The sequence below is a fragment of the Prionailurus bengalensis genome, chromosome X, assembly GCF_016509475.1.
Source record: "Prionailurus bengalensis isolate Pbe53 chromosome X, Fcat_Pben_1.1_paternal_pri, whole genome shotgun sequence".
NCBI classification, from domain to species: domain Eukaryota; kingdom Metazoa; phylum Chordata; class Mammalia; order Carnivora; family Felidae; genus Prionailurus; species Prionailurus bengalensis.
In genome coordinates this window covers 33,176,002-33,199,222 of record NC_057361.1, presented here as the reverse complement: position 1 = coordinate 33,199,222, position 23,221 = coordinate 33,176,002, and the positions used below count along the sequence as shown (strand labels likewise).

Below are 23,221 nucleotides of genomic sequence, written 5' to 3'. Positions count from 1 at the left end.
AAATACAAGTCCATTTTTTTTATTATTAGATCCAACTGACAAAAGTTTTTGGTGTAATTACTAAAGAAGTCCCTAAGTGCTTACTTTCAATTTCTGTACTTATACCCTTTTAGACCAGTAACACATTTACAGAATGGCATTGGCCTGCAAGATACTCTTTGAGTGGCACTGGTCTAAATACTCAGAAAGGCCTTTCCTTTTAATAAAGGAACAATGTAATTTCATCAATTCTAAGATGCACCTATTTTCTACATTTTAACATCTCTGAAATCAGAATGTATCTCCAAATCACTCTCTGTCTGGAGGCAGTAGGACTTGGCTCACGTGGTCTGTGCATGTGCATCAAAACATCCAAAATGGATGTCAACTATTTGGAAAAAAATGCCAGTAGAACACTCTTTTAAGAAATGTTGCATTGCAATGCTTTTGATGGCACCGGGGACTGTATTTGCTGAAAAATCACAGACATCAGTGAGTCAAAGGAGACAGTAATTCAGACCTGTTGGAGTGTGAATGTGAGAAAGTTTAATGAATACCGTAACAAATTTATTTTGCTTATATTTTTCTAGATGTACACAAGAGTGATCTATGATAAAAGTCAATGTTAAAATGACTCTATAAAGAACTCTTTAAGAAATAAAAAAGTATTGTCAGTTTAATGGACTGTTTTTGCTCTTTCTCACTGGTACATGAGAAAAATGCATCATATAAATGGCAAAGTCTTATAATCGATTTAATACTGTATATCCTTCACAAGACCTATTTACCAATACATAGTTAGGCTCGAATACAATAAGGGGAAGTCCCAAGGTCCCCCTTAAAAAAGTAAAACAAAACAAAAAACATGAGCTGAAGTATATGTGATAAGCAAGGGAAGGTTGCCCTGAGGGCAAATGTTGATATCTCTTGTATTAAGCTGGGGACTCAGGAAAAAGGCCAAAGTGGTTCCAGGCTGGGGGTATTCCTGAATCCCAGAAAGAACAAACACAAATCTCTGTAAGAAAGCATCCTGTTTAGGCACCACTTACTAAAATCAACCAAATATGTGTGCATGGTAAAAGAGTAAAAACCCAAGGAAACAAGCCACCATGAGTGACAATATGCAGAAACAACAAACAAGAAAATTAGACCACCAAAGATTTCCAATACTTAAATTAACGGATACTATATACCAAAACAATGCATTAAATGCTCCAAAAAAAGGTTGGGGCTCCTGGGTGGCTCAGTCGGTTGAGCATCAGACTCTTGATTTCAGCTCAGGTCATGATCTCACAGTTCATAAGATGGAGCTCAGTGCAGATAGCACGGAGTCTGCTTGGGATTCTCTTTCTCCTCCTCTCTTTCTGCTCCTGCCCTGCTCTCACATTCTTTCTCTCTCACGCTAAATAAACTTAAAAAAAAAAAAAAAAAAAAAAGCTCCACGTAGTGCTATTGCTGGGAGCACTGGGTGTTGTATATAAGCAATGAACCATGGGAATCTAGAATCTACCCCAGAAACCAAGAGCACATTTTACACACTGTATGTTAGCCAGTTTGACATTAAATTAGATCAATAAAATAAAACAGAAAAAAAAGCTCTAAAAAAAAGTAAAATCACAAAACTTAACAAGCAACATGAAATCTTAAGAAAGGCTCACCTGGAACTTACAAAAAAGAAAAACAAAATTGACAGACATAAAACTGAATGGATGGGCGAAATAGGTGAAATGTTGCTCAAGAGAATGGGTGAACTGGAAGACAGATTTGAAGAGGTTGCCTAGAATGTAACACAGAGAAATAACTAAATTGCAAATGTAAAAGAGAGGATAAGCAATATGAAGTGATACAAAAGATATTGTACGTCCATTCCGATCCCAGAGGGATACAGAGCCCTGGTTCTCTACCTTGGTTGCACACTGGAATCACCTGTGGAACTATAAAAACATTGATGCCTAGGCCCCACTCCAGGAGAGTCTCATTTCATTGTTCTAGAGCACAGCCTGAGCTTCAGGAGTTTTTAAGTTCCCCAGGTGATTCCAATGTGCAGCCAAGGTAGAGAAGCCCCGGTATCAAAAAAATGGGAAGCATCGTGAACTCAAGGTATTCATCTTAGAACACCAAAAGCACAAGTGACAAATGAAAAATTAGATACATTGGGCTCTATAAAATTAAAACTTCTGTGGTTCATCAATACAGTTAAAAGACAACCCACACAATGGGAGAACATATTTGCAAATCCTATTTCTATGAGGTATTTGTATTCAAAATATATAATCAGGGGGCCTATGTGGCTCAGTTGGTCAAGCATCTGACTCTTGATTTTGGCTCAGGTCACAATCTCACAGTCATGATGTCATGGTCATGAGATCTAGCCCCACATCAGGCTCTGCACTGGTCATGGGGCCTGCTTAAGATTCTCTCCCTCCCTCTGCCCTTCCCATGGTCATGCACTCACTCTCCCTCAAAAAAAAAAAAAAAAAATATATATATATATATATACGTATATACATATATATACAACACAAATATATGTAACAACTTTTACAACTCGCTAATAAAAAATAATTCAATTACAAATTAAAAACGGGCCAAAAGACATTTCTCCAAAGATTTGCAAATGGCCAATAAGCAGATGAAAAGATGTTTAAAATCACAGTCACCAGGAAAATATATATCAAAGCCACAATTATATATCACTTCACACCCACTTGACGTGGCTATCAAAAAAAATCTGATAATAACAAGTGTTAGCAAGACTGTAGAGAACCTAGAACCCTCATACATTGCTGGTGTTGATAGAAAATGGTGCGGCTGCTTTAGAAAAACAGGCTGTCAGTTTCATAAAATGTTAAAGTTACCATTTGACTGAGAAATTTTATTCCTAGATATATACCCAAGAGAAATGAAAACCTATGTCCAGCAAAAACCTGTTCAAGAATATTCACAGAACCATTATTCACAGTAGTCAATAACTGGAAATAACTTAAATGTCCATCAACTGATGACAGGATAAATAAAATGTGATGCACCCACATAATGGAAAATGATTTGGCAATAAAAAGGAAGAACTGATCCACACCAGAACGTGGACAGACTCTGAAAACATTTTTTTAAGGGAAAGAAGGCAGTCACAAAAGGCCACATATTATATTATTTCATTTGTATGAATGAAATGTTCAGAATAGGCAAATCCATGAAGACAAAAAAGTTGACTAGTGGCTGTGTAGGGCAGTGGGGGTAGGAGGAAGGGTTGTGTACAATGGAGGAGTGACTGCTAATTGGCTTCGAAGTTTCCTTTTGGGGCGACAAAAACCTAAATTTGATCATGGTGATATTTGCACAACCCTATGAACATATTAAAAGCATGGAATTGTGTACTCCATATGTGTGAATGGTATGGTATGTGAATTATCTCTCAATAAAGTTGTTAAAACATGGAGAAGAGGTGACATTTGAAAGGACAATGGCAGAGAATTTTCCAGAACTGATTAAAGACAAAAATCCACAAATACAAGAAGCACAACAGAAACAAGTAGGAGAATTACAATGAAATCTACTCTGGACACACTATGGTGAAACTGAACCAAGCTAAAAACGGAAATCCCTGGCAATCAAAATCCATTGCGAACACACTGAAGGCATCACAGCATCTTAACTGCCAGAGAACAGAACTTCAGAACTAGGTACTCCTCAGAAGGTACCACGTTTGGCCTGAAATCTAGAAAAAAACCAAAATGCCAGGCAGTAACAAAAATCAAAGCGGTATTGTTCTGCCCTTGATTCACATTTGGACAGGAACACAGCTTGCCTGATGGAAAACACAGAATGCTTTTAAGCTTGAAAGTTAAATGTTAAAAGCCATTTGACACAGTTTTACTTAGAATCTCTAAGAAGTCACAAGCACCAAGAGGAAGAACTGAGGGTTTTTCTCTGCTGCAAATGCTGATGGGGAGTTAGTTACACGTTGGTCTATATTCAACAGCAGAAATCAGAAACAGCTGTGCCATACCGGGTACCATCTTGCTCATTAAAAGCTCACACTAAGCTGAAGAGAAATATTAAGTCATAGGATGCTGTATAAAAAATCAGGTTCATATTTCCTTCTAATTTCTTAGATTCAATGATCTCTTCAGCTATCTGTTGATTCACTATGCAAGGATTTGATGAGGCATTCATTTCTTAGCTATAGTAAAAGTATACTTACAGAAAGTGCCTGCACTCTTCCACTCTTATACATACATGGTTCATAAATATTTAACAACTGCTTAAGTAACAGTATTTTCATATGCAATTAAAGTGACAGTTCTCTGCTGTAAGTTATTTTCTTCTTTATAGGAAAAGCTTAAGTCCTTCAAAACAAACAAAAAAGACATTCTAATAGCTGATCAGGTGTCTACATCTGTCAGTGGTTACCAAGCACAAAGCAAACTTACAACGGGGGGAGATAAAGATTGAGAAACATACAGAAGGTTTTATCACCCACATGAATATAAAAGTAGATTATTTTAAAAAGCAAAAGAGAAACCTTTTTAGATGTCAGGTACTGTACAAGTCCAAAATTATAGTCTCCTAAAAGGTCTAATGTTAACAATCAGAGAGTACTATGTGTCAGCCCAGAAATGCCGAAGTGGATCATTCCGAACTGTCACAAGCTGGGTAAATTTCTCATTTTGTAATGTGAAAGTGGTAGAATTTTACCATCCTCTGGCTGTCACAAAGCTGATTGTGAGAGAAAATATGACAATATTCACGAGTAACCAAGTATCCTGTCCATCAAATATTTAATCCTAAGTGGCTCTGCTGTCAGACCCATAAAAGCTACATCACATTTAGGTAAGAGCTGCTTTTAAAACATGGGTTGTTCTTTCTTGAGCTTCAAATAAAGGGGGTTATTACTTTTATGAAATTAAAAACATTTCATCTGCATTACTTCCTTCCTTCAGTAAATAAGTATTAAGAATCCTCTGTTTGCCAGGATTGTGCTTATTATCCGGCTCAGTAGTAGAAAGAAGGGAGTGGAGATTAACGGCTCGGAGTTGCCCCAGGTACGCTGCAGGGAAGGTTCCCTCGGAAACGTGTAAGATGAAAACAAACATGAAATGTGCAGTGAACGGTACACCCAAAAGGGCAGCCAGACATGCCACGGAAAGGGAATGATTAAGAAAAAGGGCTTGTGAGAAAAATAACAAAAGAAACTCAGAAAAATAACAAATGTGGTGTTAGAAACTTTCTGCTAAGGATGATTTATCTCACAATTTGCCATCTACATTCCATCCTCACCTGTTATTGCCCATGCTGGTCTTCAACATCATACTACCAGTTCTTGGACTATGCTCTATTTGGGCACGTCTCACTGGCACCTGAACGCCTTCCAGACACCTCCTGTCTCTGACTTTCCAAGCTGCTGTGAGGAACCGGGGGTGGGAATGAGCAACTAATTCAGTCCTGGATCCCCAGGGCCGATTTAGGGGCTCTGCCAACTCCTTCAAGGGTTCTCTCCATGAATGGAAATGATGATCTGCCCTTCAGTGAACAGTGATTAGTATATTTAGGGAATGGGGAATTTTAACATTAATGGTACCGCCAGCCCACAGCAGCAGACAATGACCGCAGAGGAGAACATGAGTTCCAGACTAGATTCAGTCCATTATCAATTGGGAGCCGTAAGTCCTATAGGTAAACTCTGATTCTATCTCTTGTCTCTTTCCAACTGGTTGGTTCCTATCAAAAGTATTGGACTTGGAAATGTTATCTTTATCCTACTTATCAACCTTTTATCCTTGAGAACTCTACTTAACCTCTCTGCAAGGTTTTCTATTTTCTATTCTGAAAATGGTAGTAGTAATAATACCTAACTTAAAGAGATATTGTGAGAACTAAATGGGATAGCTTATGTGAAAAGTACTGAGAAGACTTAATGGTCTATATAATTATTAGTTACTATTGGTTGCAATGACTTGGAAGCACTTTATTCTTGTTCTGCTTTACATAAGTGTTTCAACCAGTCTTTATCATATTCTAATCATCTTTTCACTTGTAATTATTTTAACTGGGCTCTCTCCTCCTCCTCCTTCCTGGGTACAAGCTCAAATGTAGCTCTGGTCCTTAATACAGCCAATACTTTAGGCTTAAGGAAGGCACGACTATTTAAATTGAACCACATGAAGATTTTAACAGACACAAAGCTATTTGACCATTCAAACGAATGAAACACCATTATTTCTTAATTTAGTAGGACTTCTAAGGATATAAGGGATAGATCAAGCCAGATTCTTGACGAGGAAATGTTTGTTGACAAAATTTACCTATAAATGACATTATTTCCGTTACTAGGTAACATTCCATAAACGGTCTCTCAGCACATTTTTGAATCATTGAGCAGGAACAGCATAAATGTGAAGAACAGAACAGAATATGGAGAGATCACAACTCAAAAGCACAAGGTTAATTTTAAAAAGAGTTATTTTCTTGGTATTGAGAGTTCTCAAAAAAAAAAAAATACACGTGCATTGCTTTAAAAAGGAGTATCAGGCTCCTGCCCCGCCCCTCTCCATCCATATTCTGCTCCTCTGAGGCAAAAACTTCAAAAAATTACCTGTATTTTTGCTACCTATTTATCTTCATATTTCTTCTTATACAGCGATTTCCTGAATTTTCCATTTTAGGTGCTATTAATCTCCTAACATGGAAGATGAAGATTTAGCTCTCTTATCTCTCCATACATACATTTCCTTTCTCAAACACCCAAAATAGTTTTATTACATTTTTTGCCAAAACAATATTTGGTTCAATCGACACTCACTGAGCAAAACTAGGCACAGTGATTACCATTTCTTTTCTCCTACTTGGTCCCACCTCAGGGTTAATAATGGTCTTTTCTTTTTCTATTGTTGTTGGGTTTTCTTCCTGTAACAAATTCATGCCCGAACTTTCCAACTGACCTACAAAACTCCCTTAAGTATATGGAAACACATCAGGTAGGCCACCTAATTTTTTCCCCTCTCTTGTCAACATTCCAGCTCTAGCCCTGCTTCAGTACTCACTGGCTGCCTTCAAGGCTGCCTTCAAGCCCAGCTGTCATCTTGGGCTGTCTTTACCATCACTCTGGGAGCTTCCTATGATTCCACCTGCATTGGGGCTCCAGGTTTTGAGATTCCCATATTGTCCTATTTCTTGGTTCAGTCCTCCTTTGCAATAGATCAAAAATAATTTTTTTTTTTTACCAGTTAAAAAGTTGTTGCAGTGTTCCAGATGGTGGCTGGTTTATTTGGAACCTCTGGCCTCTAAATTCTTTTAACATATATTCTGTGAGCCTAGAGTACTTAGGTCTTATGCTTTTGAAAGAAAAAAAATTGCTTTTGAAAGAAAAAATATTTTAATTGTTTTTGAGACCTTGCAAATATTTTTTTTCTACTCTCACACTTGATCATTTTGGCTGCTATAGAATTCTGGCTGATAAATAATTTTCTCTGTGAATTTTGGAGGCCTTGCTCCATTGTCTTGTAGCTTCCTCAATTGCTATTCAAAGCCCAATGCTAATCCTTTTACAGAACCAGTTTTGTTTTTTTTCTCCTTGGAAGTCTTTAGAATCTCTTTCTTCTTTACCATGGGGGGAAGGGAAGGGGGAAAAAACAGTTACAAACACAGAGGGGAGGAGGCAAACCATAAGAGACCCTTAAATACAGAGAACCATATGAAGATGGATGGGGGGGGGGAGAGGGGAAAATGGGTAATGGACATTGAGGAGAACACCTGTTGGGATGAGTACTGGGTAGTTGTATGTAAGCAATGAACCATGGGAATCTACCCCCGAAAATAAGAGCACACTTTACACACTGTATGTTAGCCAATCTGACAATAAATTAAATTTTTTAAAAAAGCAGCTCTTTCTTCTTTTTCCATTCAACATGTTGTTGGGCCCCTTAAATCTGACAACTCAGGTCTTGCACCTGAAACTATTTTTGAGTCTTTTTCATCATCTTTCCTTTACTTTGTTCTATTTTATTGGGACTACTAGACAGAGGCTGGACTTCCTCTAATCAGTCTTTGCTCTTTTTATCAATCTCATTGTCTTTTGGCTGAACTTTAAGGAACATTTTCCCAATTTAATATTCTAATCTTTCTACTGAATTATTTTTACTTATGCTATCATATTTTTAATTTCAAAGAGTTCTTTTTCTGTCCTCTGAATACTGCTTTCAATAACATCCTGCCTTTACTTCATACATGTGATCGCTTTCCTCTCTGACAGTATTAATTATAGATTTGGGCACTCAGGAAATTTTCTTCTGTTCCCAATATTAACTATTTACTCCAAGTTTGGTTTTCCTGTTATGATCACTGTCTTTCACATCAGATGCTTTCTTCAAAGGTCTTCTGACAGGTCTTATTTAAGAGCCTCAACCTAAAAAGCTAACTGGGAACTCTGGGTGGGGAAGAATGCTAGCCAATTGGTGGGATTTACCGTAGGGTGACAAGGCAGTGTAACTGCTTTGTCATTGGGAGGGGATACATCTACAGATGCCAATATTTGTGGTTCTTTTTTGCTGAATCTATTTCACAACCATAAGCCCTCCTTCAGTCTGCCACTTGGTGGGCGTGTCTCCTAGTGTTCTGGGGGTTAAGGAAGAGGCTAGGGTGTGTGTGTGTGCGTGTTGTGGGGGGCAGGGGAGATGTCTCACCATTCAGCATGTAATGTTGCTATTTTCAGTGAAGTACCTCATCTCTGCCCTTGACTGTGACCTGGGCCTCAAAGCCTAGAGTTCTCTAATTCAATCTGTCAAGAAAGTGAATATCAAGGCTTCTACTGAGGTCTGTGTGTTCCTACCAGATCCCCTCAGATCCTTTCCACTGAATCTATGAATCCACCCCCCCCCCAGGGTCCATGTGTTTTGCTTCTAACAACCCTCACCTGCAGCCTTATTCCAGGGTTCAACTTTTAGGCTACAAGAGCCACATTGGCCATATGCCAACAGAATGGACATACCTGTGAAGATTCCAGCCCACATCCCCAGCTGCAGTGAATTTCTGGTGTAAGAGTGGGCCTCTAATCAGGACAAACTCTGTGATGTAACTTACACTTCAGAGCTCCTCTACAGGAGGAGACAGAGCTGGGACTTAACCTAAATCACACCTTTGCTTGGCTTCCTGTCCTTCACTCTCACCCCCCATTCCCCCCCATGCTGGATTCTCCTAGACACACTTTCTTGATGAAGCACTTCCACATCAATCTACATCCCAGAGTCAGATCTTGGAGAACTAGCCCAAGACCATAATCTAGTTGCTTGGGTTTGGGAAAGGATCCAGAGATCTAACCATGCTATGCTACTTGCAGCTAGTTCTATTTCAGACCTGACTCAAGCCCCCACACTACCACCATGGGTTTTGAGAACCTCCCATTCCTGAACCTTTCTCGTGTTCCAGAAAGCTGAGGCTTCTGGAAGTTTGTGACAATTGTAGAACACCTTCTTGTACCGCCATTTTTATTCAATTCTTTAAAAAAATTTTTTTTAACATGTATTTATTTTTGAGACAGAGAGAGACAGAGCATGAACGGGGGAGGGTCAGAGAGAGAGGGAAACACAGAATCCGAAACAGGCTCCAGGCTCTGAGCTGTCAGCGCAGAGCCCGACGCAGGGCTCGAACTCATGGACTGCGAGATCATGACCTGAGCCGAAGTCGGATGCTTAACTGACTGAGCCACCCAGGCACCCCCATTTTTATTCAATTCTAAGTTAAACTTCAGTAACAACTTCAGCTTCATAGAGTCTATTCTTCCAAATGTTTGGGTACAACTCACTCTCCTCTTCAGTAGAAAAACATGCACAAGTCTTACCTGACTTAAAGGCCTGGAAGTGAAGTAGCTCTACAATCAGACAAACATGGGTTCAACAACTTTACCAGCTGTGTGATGACAGGCAAGTTACTGAACCTCCCTCAGTCATAATTTTTTTCCCCTAAAATGGATATAATATGCTGATCACAGTGCCTGTCATATAGTAAGTCCTGTCCTTGAGCTATTTTCTGGTGGTGATTAAAGGTTTGGGGTGCTATCACCCTATGCCTTCACCTAGTTCCCACATTTCTGAGAGGTCTGCTCAAGGTTATGGGAATAGTCTAAGGCGGTGGTTCTAAAAATGTGGTCTCCAAATGAGCAGCAGCATCTGGAAGTTGTTAACAGTGCAAAGTCTCAGGTCCTACTCCAGACCTACAGAATCAGAAAGTGGGATGGAGCCCAACCATGTGTGTTAGAACACGCCCTCCAGGGGTGCTAATGCATGCTCACATGTGAGAAATACTGACCTAAGGCCACAGATCAGAGAAAAATATAACAGACCCCCATAAAGATGAAGTCCAAGACCTAGAGCCAGTTGGTAGTATTGAAGATTGTAAGCACCACTAATGAACATACATAACCACTTGATGATCAGGGATAGGAGTAAGTCATACTTTTATTATTAGAGCAATGTAAATATTAAGACTATGTTATAAATGAATATAAACAGGAGTTGGGAGCTAAGGAGAAAAAGGTTGATTTAAGTTCGTAGAATTGACAGTGAGCCTATGTGACGTGGTGTTGAAACACAAATAGAAAAGTGCATTAATGCAAGAAAAACGTAATTTCTGGGCCCAGAAGCTTAAGAAACACTTGAAAGAATCCTTAATTGTATTAATCCTTTTCTGAAACAAGCTACCAAATATATATGATCTGGAACATTTGCTGAGGAAAACTCATTTGATGTTGTCACTTCACCAGAGATTCAACTATTGAAATTCGTCTCAAATTCTGAATTAGTGCCATGCAAGCAAATGATCTTTAGAAGAAGAGAACTTAAGAGCAAGAGAGAGTTCCCTGAATCTGCCACTCAGATTCTAGGGGAACAGACCAAGAAATTTCCAACATCACTTGCATAGCAATTTCCACTCACTGAAAGCCAATTAGGTGATTTACTCTGAGGAGTACACATCAGAGACACAAGAAAGCCAATTCCTAGAATAAGTCCACAAAGAGCCTGAAATTTTAAGAAAAGGACAGCCCTTTTCCCAGAGAAAGTAAAGTGCAGAGGGCAGCACACATAAGTTCCGGTCTTAGGGGTGATGACCAGCCACTCAATTTACTTTGACACACAATTTCTCTGAGCTGCTCAGCTTAATCCTGCATGGCATGGCAGAGATATCCCTCCAGCCCTTTATGGCCTCTGTATGAAGATCTCAAAGGTCTGTTGCTGTGACAGGGGGCGGGGGAGGAGGGGCACAGAGGCTCTGAATGCCACCACAGGGAATATTAGACAGACTGGCTCAATGTCCAAAAAGCATACCTATGTTATTTAGGCAACACAGAGTATCACTTCACATTGATGATGATAATACTCAAAATACTAATAATGGCTGACTTACAGTCTTTACTCTGTGCCTAACAGACCCTCTAAGCATATTACATGCACATTCTCAGTGGATCTTTTTGAGAGAGAGAGAGAGAGAGAGAGAGAGAGAGAGAGAGAAGGGGGAGATGAGCCAGTGAGTACAGGAGAAAGGCAGAGAGTGGGGGAGGGGAGTTCTCAGCATGGAGCCCACCACAGAGGTCGATCTCATGACCCTGAGATCATGAACTGAGCCCCAAATCAAGAGTTGGATGCTTAACCTACTGAGCCACCCAGGTGCCCCCCACCATGGATCTTCATAACACACCTGCAAGGTGAGTGCTGCTTGGATCGCATTTTGCAGATGAGGAAATTCAGGCTCAAAGACGCTAAGAAACTTGGCTAAGATCAACCAAGTACTGTGGTGGAGCCAGGCTTCAATCCCACAGCTATTGGACTCTGAAAGGGCTGCCCTTGACCACTATGTTCTAATGCCTTCATTGAGAGACCAACCTACTTCAGCAGTTGTGATTCGTGATGCATGTGCACTTCTCTTTGCTTCATGAAGAAAAGAACATTTCAAATAGTAAGATTATATTTTTGGAAAGTGCATGAGAATAATACTTCCTTTCTGGTTGAGCACTGGATCTATTCAGCCTTAGATAGCTGTAAAGTCTGCTAGGAATGTAGCTCCCTCCTAAAGTCATTGTATAAGTGGAGATTCAGCTGGTCCCCACAGTGCTTGCTTTGAGACTGGTAATGTTTTGGTTGCCATGGACACTAGATTTCAACACACCACTGAGCACAGGGAAATACATTCCATGCAAAGCAATGGAGCCAGCAGATGGGCACAGTGACAGGTAACTGCACATAGTGCTATGACCAATATTTGTTTTGCCACCTCTAATTTAGATGATGTTCTCACCCATGAAGTATGTAAGACTGCCTCTCATCTGAGAAACAGCTTCTTTATGGGCCAGGTAGCAATACTCGCACTTGAACGTGTCAAAGTCCTATATTTTTGGGCTGTTGAATGGGTAAAGCTATTCAGAAAAGGAAATATGATCTTACACAGAACAAATTCTTTGTTCAGCTTGCTAAAAGATGGATCAAATGACTTCCTGAAAATTTAATTTGTCCAAGTGGCTAGCACCCCAAGAGTAATGAGTCTGTTAACTTGGTAGGTTTCCCTAGTAACTAAATCCATAAAGAAAACAATTAGGAGAAGATAAGTGGACTTAGACATATACAAATAATGCACGAGAACATGTTTTTTTTCTTTGGGACAAACCACACATCCGAGGTGTTGTACTTAATGAATACAGGTCAGAGATCAGTCAGTACAAGTGAATCATGAAGAAAAACACTAACTTGACCACATCATGGATTGTTGGCCAGTTTGCCAAGAGATCATCACCATGTGGAGATATTAAAGGAACTCCCTGACACTCGAAAGAAATCTACTGTGTGTTTTGTAGGAGCCAGTCACATGACAAACATCACTCATTAAATTAACCAGCAAAAATGAAAACAGCCAAGTTAATAAAAAATTAATACAATCTATCACTTTCACATTCAGAGGCCAATCAATATAGTGAAATTCCATAAAAACAACCTCCTCAGAGAACACAGAGAGGTTAAGTTATTGGCCAAATGAATAATTCAATACATTTAAAAGAATTTTTACTGTGCACATTTTCCCCAATGTATTCATTAATAAGAAAATTACAAACCATGCTCTTGCCAAATAATTACAATACAAACGGAAATTTTAGGTTTTAGTGGCATGTGGATTACTGGATGAAAGCTAAGAATAAATTCTATCTAAGAAAATCTGCATTACTGAGTAGGTTTGTTAAATCACCGTATTGTAAAAAAATAAACGGGAAAAGGTCTAGCATTTTCCATGTGAACTAGAGTAGGGCAGCAATACATCACATGGGTAAATTACATTGGATGGTTCTAAAATGGGAGTGGTTCCATGAGCATCAAGATCATATTTTCTATCTCGTCTGGAAATGTTGTAATAAAGTATCTTTTCTATTATTATGAAGTAATTTAAAACTGCTGGAATTTGGTCTATTTGAGCCTTTAAAGGAATTCTAAGAAAAAAAAAAACTTTGGGGTATATAGTATGAAAGTATAATTACCAGAAAAAAAAAAGGAAATCCATGCATTCATTCACAGATGTTAACGGAGTCCTTAAACCTACAAGGGGATGGGCCAAGGCAGGGTATTTTTCCTTAAGCATTAACTGCAAACTGAAAAGCTAATATTCTGGCATTTATGGAAATCATCTTCAGTACAAAAGACAAATGATGAAAATCATGAAGTTTTGGGGGACTCGGTCAAATCTGTTCATAGGCAATCCCATAAAATTGGAAGAAAAACAGTGAGTTGGAGCTTTTCCTCAAGTCTGCTTAATGAGCCAGCAGCAATACCACCTGGGAGCCTGATAGAGATGCAGTATCTTGGGCCTTACCCCAGACCTGCTGAATCAAAACTTGATTTTTAACAAGATCCCCAGGAGATCTGTGTGCACATGAAAGTCTGCACAACAAAGGAGCGCCTGGGTGGCTCAGTCGGTGGAGTGTCTGACTCTTGATTTCCACTCAGGTCATGATCCCAGGGTTGTGGGATCAAGCCCTGCATCAGGCTCAGAGCTGAGTGTGGAGCCTGCTTAAGATATTCTCTCTCTCTTCCCTCTAGATTTGGGCTCTAAAATAAAAATAATAAAAAAATAAAGTGTGAGAAGCACTAATTGATAGCACAGATTTGATAATCAGCCTGTAGAGGGTAGAACCCTATTTCTGCCGCTGACTAGCTGTGTAACCTGGAACAACTTCCACAACTTCTCTGTGCCTCAGGTTCCTGACTGGGTACGATGGAGAGTGTAATGGTACCTAAGTCATAACATTGCTGGTAGTATAAAATAACATAAAATATGTAAAGTGCTTACAACAGCATAAGCAGTAAGTGATCCATCACTGTTCTTACATCCTTTTAGCAGTTACAGGGTTCTGGCTCAAGAGTAACAAAAGATCTAAGCTATAATCCACAGAAGTGCCCCACTTCCTAGGCAGTCTATGATCAGGCGATTAGGAACTGGACTCAGCCTACAAAAATCCACATTCCCCAACTTGCCGTCACATCGAGCCAGACTTCAGGGGTTTGCTGATGTGGGGTGCAGTACACAGCCGCTTAGAAACAGAGACCACTCACATCCAGACTGAGTGAAATCCTGCCTATGTATTCTGTTTGGTGGGGGTTGAAGGGAACAATAAGGGGACTCATTTTCTACCCTAGAAACTTCCATCCTCATTTTCCACCCATCAGTCTGTCATATACTAAAAGTCTGATAAAACCCAACGTCAAAAATAATGAGGAAAACACCAGCACTCCCAAACACTCATGGAGGGAAAGGAAATTGATGAAATCTTTCTGAAAAGCAGCTTTGATAATCTCTAGCAAATGAAAAGTATCTGTAAACTTTGAGCAATTGTGTTTTAAAATTTTTTTTTTCAACGTTTATTTATTTTTGGGACAGAGAGAGACAGAGCATGAACAGGGGAGGGGCAGAGAGAGAGGGAGACACAGAATCGGAAACAGGCTCCAGGCTCTGAGCCATCAGCCCAGAGCCTGACGCGGGGCTCGAACTCCCGGACCGCGAGATCGTGACCTGGCTGAAGTCGGACGCTTAACCGACTGCGCCACCCAGGCGCCCCAGAGCAATTGTGTTTTAAAAATTTTAACCTACATGTATATACGCGCAACAGAAGGCTTTGCCTTTATACATGTATAAAAAGACATGTATGTAGGTGCACATTACATGTAAGTATCGTGTATGTATAGACGCTTGTTATCTGTGTATGTGCTTTACAGCATTGGTTTCGACAGCAAAAAAATAAAAAAACTTAAATCCATTTCATGTCCATCAATAATGGTTATATTATGGTACGGCCATGTAATCAAACCAGTATAAAGAATGAGACCTCTCTCTATGCAGTCATGTGTAAAGATGTCCAAGGTACATTAAGAAAATAAACTCTAGAATATATATAATATGATCATTTGTGTAGATGGATAAAGATATAGGTATTTTACATTGAATGTGTCTAAAAAAGAAAAAATCATTAACAATGATGTTCATTTTGTTATGTATCCTTCTGTATCCTCTAATTGTTTGGTTTTACCTTGTGAGTATGAGGACAGTAATAATTTTTTTAATGTGTATTTACTTTTGAGAGAGAGAGAGGCAGAGCACAAGTTGGGGAGGGGCAGAGAGACAGGGAGACACAGAACGCGAAGCAGGCTCCAGGCTCTGAGGTGTCAGCACAGAGCCCGACATGGGGCTTGAACTCACAAACCATGAGAACATGACCTGAGACAAAGTCAGACACTTAACCGACTGAGCCACACAGATGCCCAGAGGACAGTAATAATTTTTAAGAAAAACCAGGAGGGAAAAGATCTCAAACAACCTAACCTCCAGGAATTAGAGAAAGAAGAAAAAAAAACAAAGCCCAAAGTTAGCAGAGGGAAGGAAGTGATAAAGGTTAGAGCTGAAACAAAACTGACACTAGGAATACAACAGAAAAGATCAACTAAGAATTGTTTTTTTGAAAAGATAAACAAAACTGGCAAACCTTTAGCTAGACCAAGGAAAAAGAGAAGACTCCAATAAATAAAATCGGAAAGAGACATTATAAATGACACCACCCAAATACAAAGGATAAGAGACTACTGTGAACAATTATACACCAACAAAATGGACAATCTAGAAGAAATGGATGAAATCACAGAAACATACAATCTACCAAGACTGAATCATGAAAAAATAGAAAATCTGAACAAACCAATAAGGAGTAAGGAGATGGAATCAGTAATTGAAAACCTCCATCAAATAAAGGCCAGGACCAACTGGTTCTAAAGAATTCAACCAAGCCGATTAAAAAATAATTAACATCAGTCCTTCCTGAACACTTTCAAAAAACTGAAAAGAAGGAATATTACCCTGATACCAAAGCCAGATAAAGACACTACAGTCCAATATCCCTAATGAATAAAGATGCAAACATTTGCGACAGAATACTAGAAAACGAAATTCAACAACACGTCAAAAGGATCATACAACATAACCAAAAGAGATTCATCCCTGGGATGCAAGGATGGTTCAACACATGCTAATCAATAAATGTGATAGAGCACATTAATAGGACATAAAAATCATACAATTATCTCAACAGATGCAGGAAAAAAGCAGTTGACAAAATTCAACATCCAATTATGATAAAAACTCTCAACAAACTAGGTATAGAAGGAACATACGTCAACATAATAAAGGCCATATAAGAGAAGCCCACAGCTAACATCAAACTCAATGATAAAAGGTTGAATGCTTTTCTTCTAAGATCAGGAACAAGACACAAGGGTGCTCATGCTCACCACTGCTAGTCAACATGGTACTAAAAAACAGAATCCTAAAATACATATGAAATCACAAAAGACCCTAAATAGCCAAAGCAATCTTGAGGAAGAACAACACTGCTGGAGGCATCACACTTCCTGATTATGAAGCTATGGTAATCAGAAGAGTCTGGTACTGGCATAAAAACAGACATATAGACCAACGAAACAGAATCAAAAGCCCAGAAAAAATTCACACATACATGGTCAACTAATATAGGACATGGGAACAAGACTATTCAATGGAGAAAGGATAGTTTCTTCAATACATGGTGCTAGGAAAACTGAATAACCACATGCAGAAGAATGAAACTGGACTTCTATCTTACACCACTCATAAAAACTAATTCAAAATGGATTAAAGACTTAAACATAAGACCTGAAGCTGTAAAACATGAAAGAAAGAAAAAAGCTCCTTGACATTGGTGTTGGCAATGATTTTCTGGATACAACACCAAAAGCACTAGCAACAAAAGTGAAAATCAGTAAGTGGGACTCTATCAAACTGAAAAGCTTCTGCACAGCAAAGGAAATCATCAACAAAATGAAAAGGCAACCTATGGAATAGAAGAAAATATCTGCAAACCATATTTTGAAGAAGGAGTTAATATCCAAAATATATAAACAGCTCCTAGCAATTCAATAAACTTGATTTAAAAATGGGCAGAGGATGGGGCGCCTGGGTGGCGCAGTCGGTTAAGCGTCCGACTTCAGCCAGGTCACGATCTCGCGGTCCGTGGGTTCGAGCCCCGCGTCGGGCTCTGGGCTGATGGCTCAGAGCCTGGAGCCTGTTTCCGATTCTGTGTCTCCCTCTCTCTCTGCCCCTCTTCCGTTCATGCTCTGTCTCTCTCTGTCCCAAAAATAAATTAAAAAAAAAAAAGTTGGAAAAAAAAATGGGCAGAGGAATTGCATAGACATTTTTCCGAAGAAGACATACCAATAACCAAAACGGGTACATGAAAACGTGCTCAACATCATTAATCATCAGGGAGATGCAAATCAAAACCACTATGGTATCTTATCTCACCCCTGTTAGAATGGCTATCATCAGAAAGACAAGAAACAACAAGTGTTGGCAAGGATGTAGAGAAAAGGAAACCCTTGTGCATTGTTGGTGAGAATGTGAATTGATACAGTCAGTATGGAAAACAGTATGGAAAACAGGTGCTTCAAAAAACTAAAAATAGAACTACCAGACGATCAAGCAATTCCACTTTTAGGTATTTATCCAAAGGAAATGAAAACAGGGTCTCAAAAAGATGTACGCATCCCCATGTTCACTACAACAGTATTCACAATAGCCAAGGAAGCGGGAGGTGATAAGACAGACCTTGCCGAGGGGTGTCAAGAGGTAGACATTTTGGTAACCACTCAACAGCCATTTCCCTTGCCTTTCTTCTTTCTGGTCAGAACTTTCATCCAATGACAGAGGTTAGAAATGGAGGACACTAGTCTTCCCAGCCTCCCCTGAACCCAGAAGTGGCCAGTACTGGACAATGAGACAGAAGGGAAATTCTTCAAGTATAAAACGTTTTATACAATTAAAAAAAAAAGAAAAAAGAAAAAAGCCTCAGATCCTTCCTTTCTACTTCAGGTGTAAGGGAACATAATGTTTGGAATGATAGTAACTATCTTACAACCCTAGAGAGATAGCTCAGATGCTGAGAACTGCAGAGAAAAAGGTTGGAAAGGGCTGGAGTTCTGATGACTTTCTCGAGTTGCTGGACCAATCTGAAATGGCCTAGCTTGACACCCTTTAGAAAGTGAGGTAATAGGGGTGCTTGGGTGGCTCACTTGGTTAAGCATCTGACTTCGGCTCAGGTCATGATCTCTCGGTTCGTGAGTTTGAGCCCCGCTTCGGGCTCTGTGCTGACAGCTCAGAGCCTGGAGCCTGCTTCAGATTTGTGTCTCCCTCTCTCTCTGCCCCTCCCTTGCTCATGCTCTGTCTCTCTCTCAAAAAAAATAAAATGTTAAAAAAAATTAAAAAACAAGAAAGTGAGGTAATAAATGTCTCCATTATTTAGATCACTTTTTACTGGACATTCTATTATCTGCAGCTAAAAGCATCCCCACTTACACAGCTGTCAACCACCCGCCTTAGGAGTGAGCCAAGGACCCAATTAACAATCCAGCAATATACATATATATTTTTTTAAATCATGGCAAGAAGATAGATTCCTTCAAATTACTGCATGTAATTTTCTATGGGCTATTCAGAATCACTTTTGATTTTCTGTTAGTAGACACGAAAGGGAGTAACGTTGATTTCATTAAACAGCTACTATACACCCAGCACAACACTAGGCACTTTACCTAAAGTGAGTCACCACAGCAACTTCCCGAACAGTTCCCTTTGGTTGGGGAAATAAAATCACATCTGGGCTTTCTCAAATCTCATTTAAACAATTTAGCATTTTTTTTTCATTACAAATGAAGACCACAAACTACCAAAGTACTTGTGACTCTGCCACCTATAAAATCACAGATATATTCCTGTCACACCACAGCTGTTGAAGGCAGCTCGAAACATCGTTGACCCTCATCACTGTTTCAAAGGTACCACAATCCTTAGGCTTGCTGCAAAATATTGTTATTTAACGTGCTAATAAAGAAACACATACGCTACTGCATCACAATTTTAAAAATGTTTTGGTAACTGGATGTCAATGTAATTGGTTTCCTTTGTAGTCCTACGTGTTAATTTTATCCATCTAAAAATACTAAGGCTTCACCAGATTTATAAAGGAGTCCTTGGCACAAAAGGGGTTTGGACCCCTGTAACCAGTCCCCTTTATGACTGTTCTTAATACTGTTCAATCCACTATCCATACAGAAAACTAGGGTGATCTTTTTCAAAGGTAACGAAGATACAGACATTACCGTTTACACCTGAAGCATGTGCTAACTCCTGACTGACCTGGCCCTGCAGGATCTGATTTGACCGTGCTCCCCACCCCTACCTGGTCTGGAGCTCCCCCATCCCTTTAGTCCTTGTTCGCTCTGCTCCCACTATGCTGGCAGCCTTCCATTTCTGTGAAATCTCCAAGTGGATTCCCACCTTGGGGGCTTCGTCCTTGCTGTCTCCTCTGCGTGGAATGCCTGCTCTTAAAGCAGCCACTTCATTCTCATGCTTCAGTGATGAGCCAGGACATCACCTCCACAGAGAAATCTTCCCGGCTAATGTCTGCCAAGCAGCACCCCTCCCCTCTCCTGCCCCGCCCCCAGTTATTTTCTGTTAAGTTCTTTCAGAGCACTTGCGATAACATAATTATATTGATTTTTGTTCACTACTAACTCCTGGCATCCAGCAAGGTGTCTGGAACATGTAGAAACCTGACATTCACGGAATGAAGGAATAAACGACAGAATAAGTTAATGAGGAAGCTATCATTTATCCATTTTACAAGTAAGGAAATTGAGGCTCAGAGATGTCAAATTATTTGTCCAAGGTCTCCAGTGGCAAAATTATTTTAACTGTGGCCCCTAGGCCTTCCCTTTATCCCTCCACCGTTTTTTTCTAACTTCCCTTTCCCTGCTACATTTTCACCAATCTGGAAAGCATAATGGACCCAGTACAAATTTTTATGGTGTGATTTCACAGGACTTTAGTGTCCCATCGCTCAAGGATATCTGCCTAACAAACCATCAAAGCTACTTCCCTTGAGTATTTCCAGGAGAGCTAAATTGAACAAAAATATCTTACCTGGTAAGAGTGACACTTCCTTTTGCTGTCTTTCTCTACATGCATATACACACATTTTTTTCTTCTCTCTGAATCTTATAAAAGCCAACAATAAAATCAAATGTAAGAAAGAAAATTCAGAAAATAGTAAAGAAAGAAAAAAATTATAAACCCCCGGGTAAACACTAGCATACAAAAGTACATGTGATAAGGCACTTTACCCAAGCTTATTTGGACAATTCTTGCCATATGCCTCCCAGTAGCCACCATCAAGCGAGGAACATGTCAGTTACGTGACATATTCTGAAGATTAAAAAATTCAATCAATTTCCAGGAAGAGTACAACTATTCCTGTGTCTAAGTACTGAGAGAAATTCCCCTTGTGGATCCTTACAACAAGAGCATGATAGAGACAGTAATCAGTATTCTCAACTACAACCTTAGAAAAAAATAGATCAAGCTTCAGAGAAAGGTATCTTATGCTATCTCTTAGCAGGCATGACTGGTATAACGCCAAAACCTATGCAGCACTGGACTGCCTTGCTATTCGAAGCGTGGTCCCTGGACCAGCAGGAGCACCTGGGACCTGGTAGAAATGCAGAATCTCAGGTCCAATGCCAGGCCTGCTGAATCAGTCTGTATTTTATTGACAGGATCTGCAGGTGATTCCTCTGAACATTAAAGTTCAACAAACACTGGTCTAAAGGTTACGCCAAAAAAATTTCTAACAGACCAGTATTCACTTATTCAGTCAACACAGATTTGCTGAGACCTTGGTGGTAGGAAAGGATTCCTATCAATGGAACACCAAAAGCCACCACCATAAAGGAAAATATTGATAAATGGGTCACCATTAAAAATGAGTGGCAAAGCAAGCCACAGAGTAAACAATATTTGCAATAATACCAGAAGAAAGGTTGAGGTAACTAAATATGTACCAGGCGCCACCTTAATATGGGAATATAGCAATAATACAAAAACTCTCCACACTTACGGAGCTTATATTCTAATTGGGAAAGAACATAAACAAAATGAAACAAGAAAAGGGCAGAAGTCAGGGGACGAGGTTGCAGTTTTAAGCAGGGTGAACAGGGAAAGCCTCACTGATGAGGGAATGACCTATACAAGGTCAGAGAGCTAGCTATAAAAATAGCTAGGGGAAGAGTATTCCACGCAAAGGGAACAGCGAGTACAAATATCACGAGACAATAAATGCCTGAAACAGCAAGAAGGCCAGTGTGGTCGAAGCAGAGTGAGCAAAAGTGGAAGAGGTATGCAGGGGGGCCAGATCATGTGGGACCCTGTCAGCCATTTTAAGTGTCTTAGCTCTAAAAAAGATGAGAAGCCACTGGAGAAAAGGTAATAGGGAGCCACCGCAGGATGTTGAATGGGGAAATAACATGATGAAGTACTTTTAAGATTGGTTTCTCAGAGGTACATGCAATTTCTTGAGAGAATCCAGCCCAGAGTACACTGCACTAATCCTAGTAAATGGGGATTCATTTGTTCAACTATTTATTAGGTGCCAGGGCTGTGCCAAGTAGTGTGGGGAGGATCTAGACTAGGGTGAGAACTGAGGGAACTGCCAGAGGAAAGTGCATATAAGTGACATTGAAAAGAAGGAAACCCAGGATAGAAGAACAGATTCTTTAGAGAGAAATGACAGAAGTCCGCAACTCAATTTAATCAAGGTTTATGGATCATCTACTGAGGGCAAAGCCATATGCTGGCTAGGACGTGCGAGTGGGGATGGGACAGAAGATTTCTATTTTCCCCTCATAAGGGCTTCAAGCCAGGCATGCTTAGCCCCTGCCCTGCACCTTTCAAGCCTGAATTTCTCAGATTACTGCAGCTGAGGCTGGCACGGAGACTGGCTTCCTTGCTCAGGTTAAGAGTGCGTGTGTGTGTGTGTGTGTGTGTGTGTGTATGTATGTTAACCCTGAGAGGTTGTTCTATCTCCTGGGAGCAGGGGCCAAAGCACCTCAAATTGATTAGTATAAAAAGATACATCTGGCTTGGCAGGAAGGCAGAAGAGAGGTCTTAATAAATGTCTTTTTGGATCAGCGTTTCAGACTGGCCCTGGGTCACCAGTTTTGGGGCAAGGAGTCCTTGTTGGTCTGTTTCCACCTGTATGACCTGATGGGTCTCCCACTCTGTCACTCCATTCTGGAGAGAAGGCCCCAAGGCATGAAAAGGAAAGAAGCAAAAACCGAATTTGAAAATTGCCTACCACCAGACAGCAAGGTCTGAGGAGATGCAAATGTAATGCAAATGATATGTAAATAGCCCCGTGGCCTTCCGAAAGGTTTCATACAATTGGAAGGGCCCTTAGGGAACTGCTAGCAGATACGGTGACTCAGAAGCAGAGTGAACTATTTCAAGACAACTTTGTCACGCAGATCTTTGCTGCCCTGCTAGCACAGTGCACAGTCTTTAGTGATTTTTTTTCTCACTTGGATCAACCTCACCTGCTATAAATAAACAAAAAATATCAAGTCTTCCTGTTATCTTGGAAGTTATCTAATTACACTTTTAAAACACTCTGTGCACCTTTAAGTTTTCTTCAAACGCCTGTTTCACCCAAATAAAGTCAAGTTAAATGTGTCACTTCCTCCCTAAAACAATATTTGGCTCCAGTGGATTATGAATGAAATGCCTCTTTCCGTTCTAGTTACTATGATCCTTTGGAGGATTTTTTTTCCCCCTACACCACAGGAACTGGCACATTCTTTTC

The 23,221-nt window shown here is 39.9% G+C and overlaps 1 protein-coding gene across 1 annotated transcript in view; it reads right to left on the bottom strand.

Moving 5' to 3' along the window:
- LANCL3 (LanC like 3) overlaps window positions 1–23,221 on the bottom strand; it is a 97,046-nt gene that overhangs the window by 72,134 nt on the left and 1,691 nt on the right. The window lies entirely within an intron of this gene.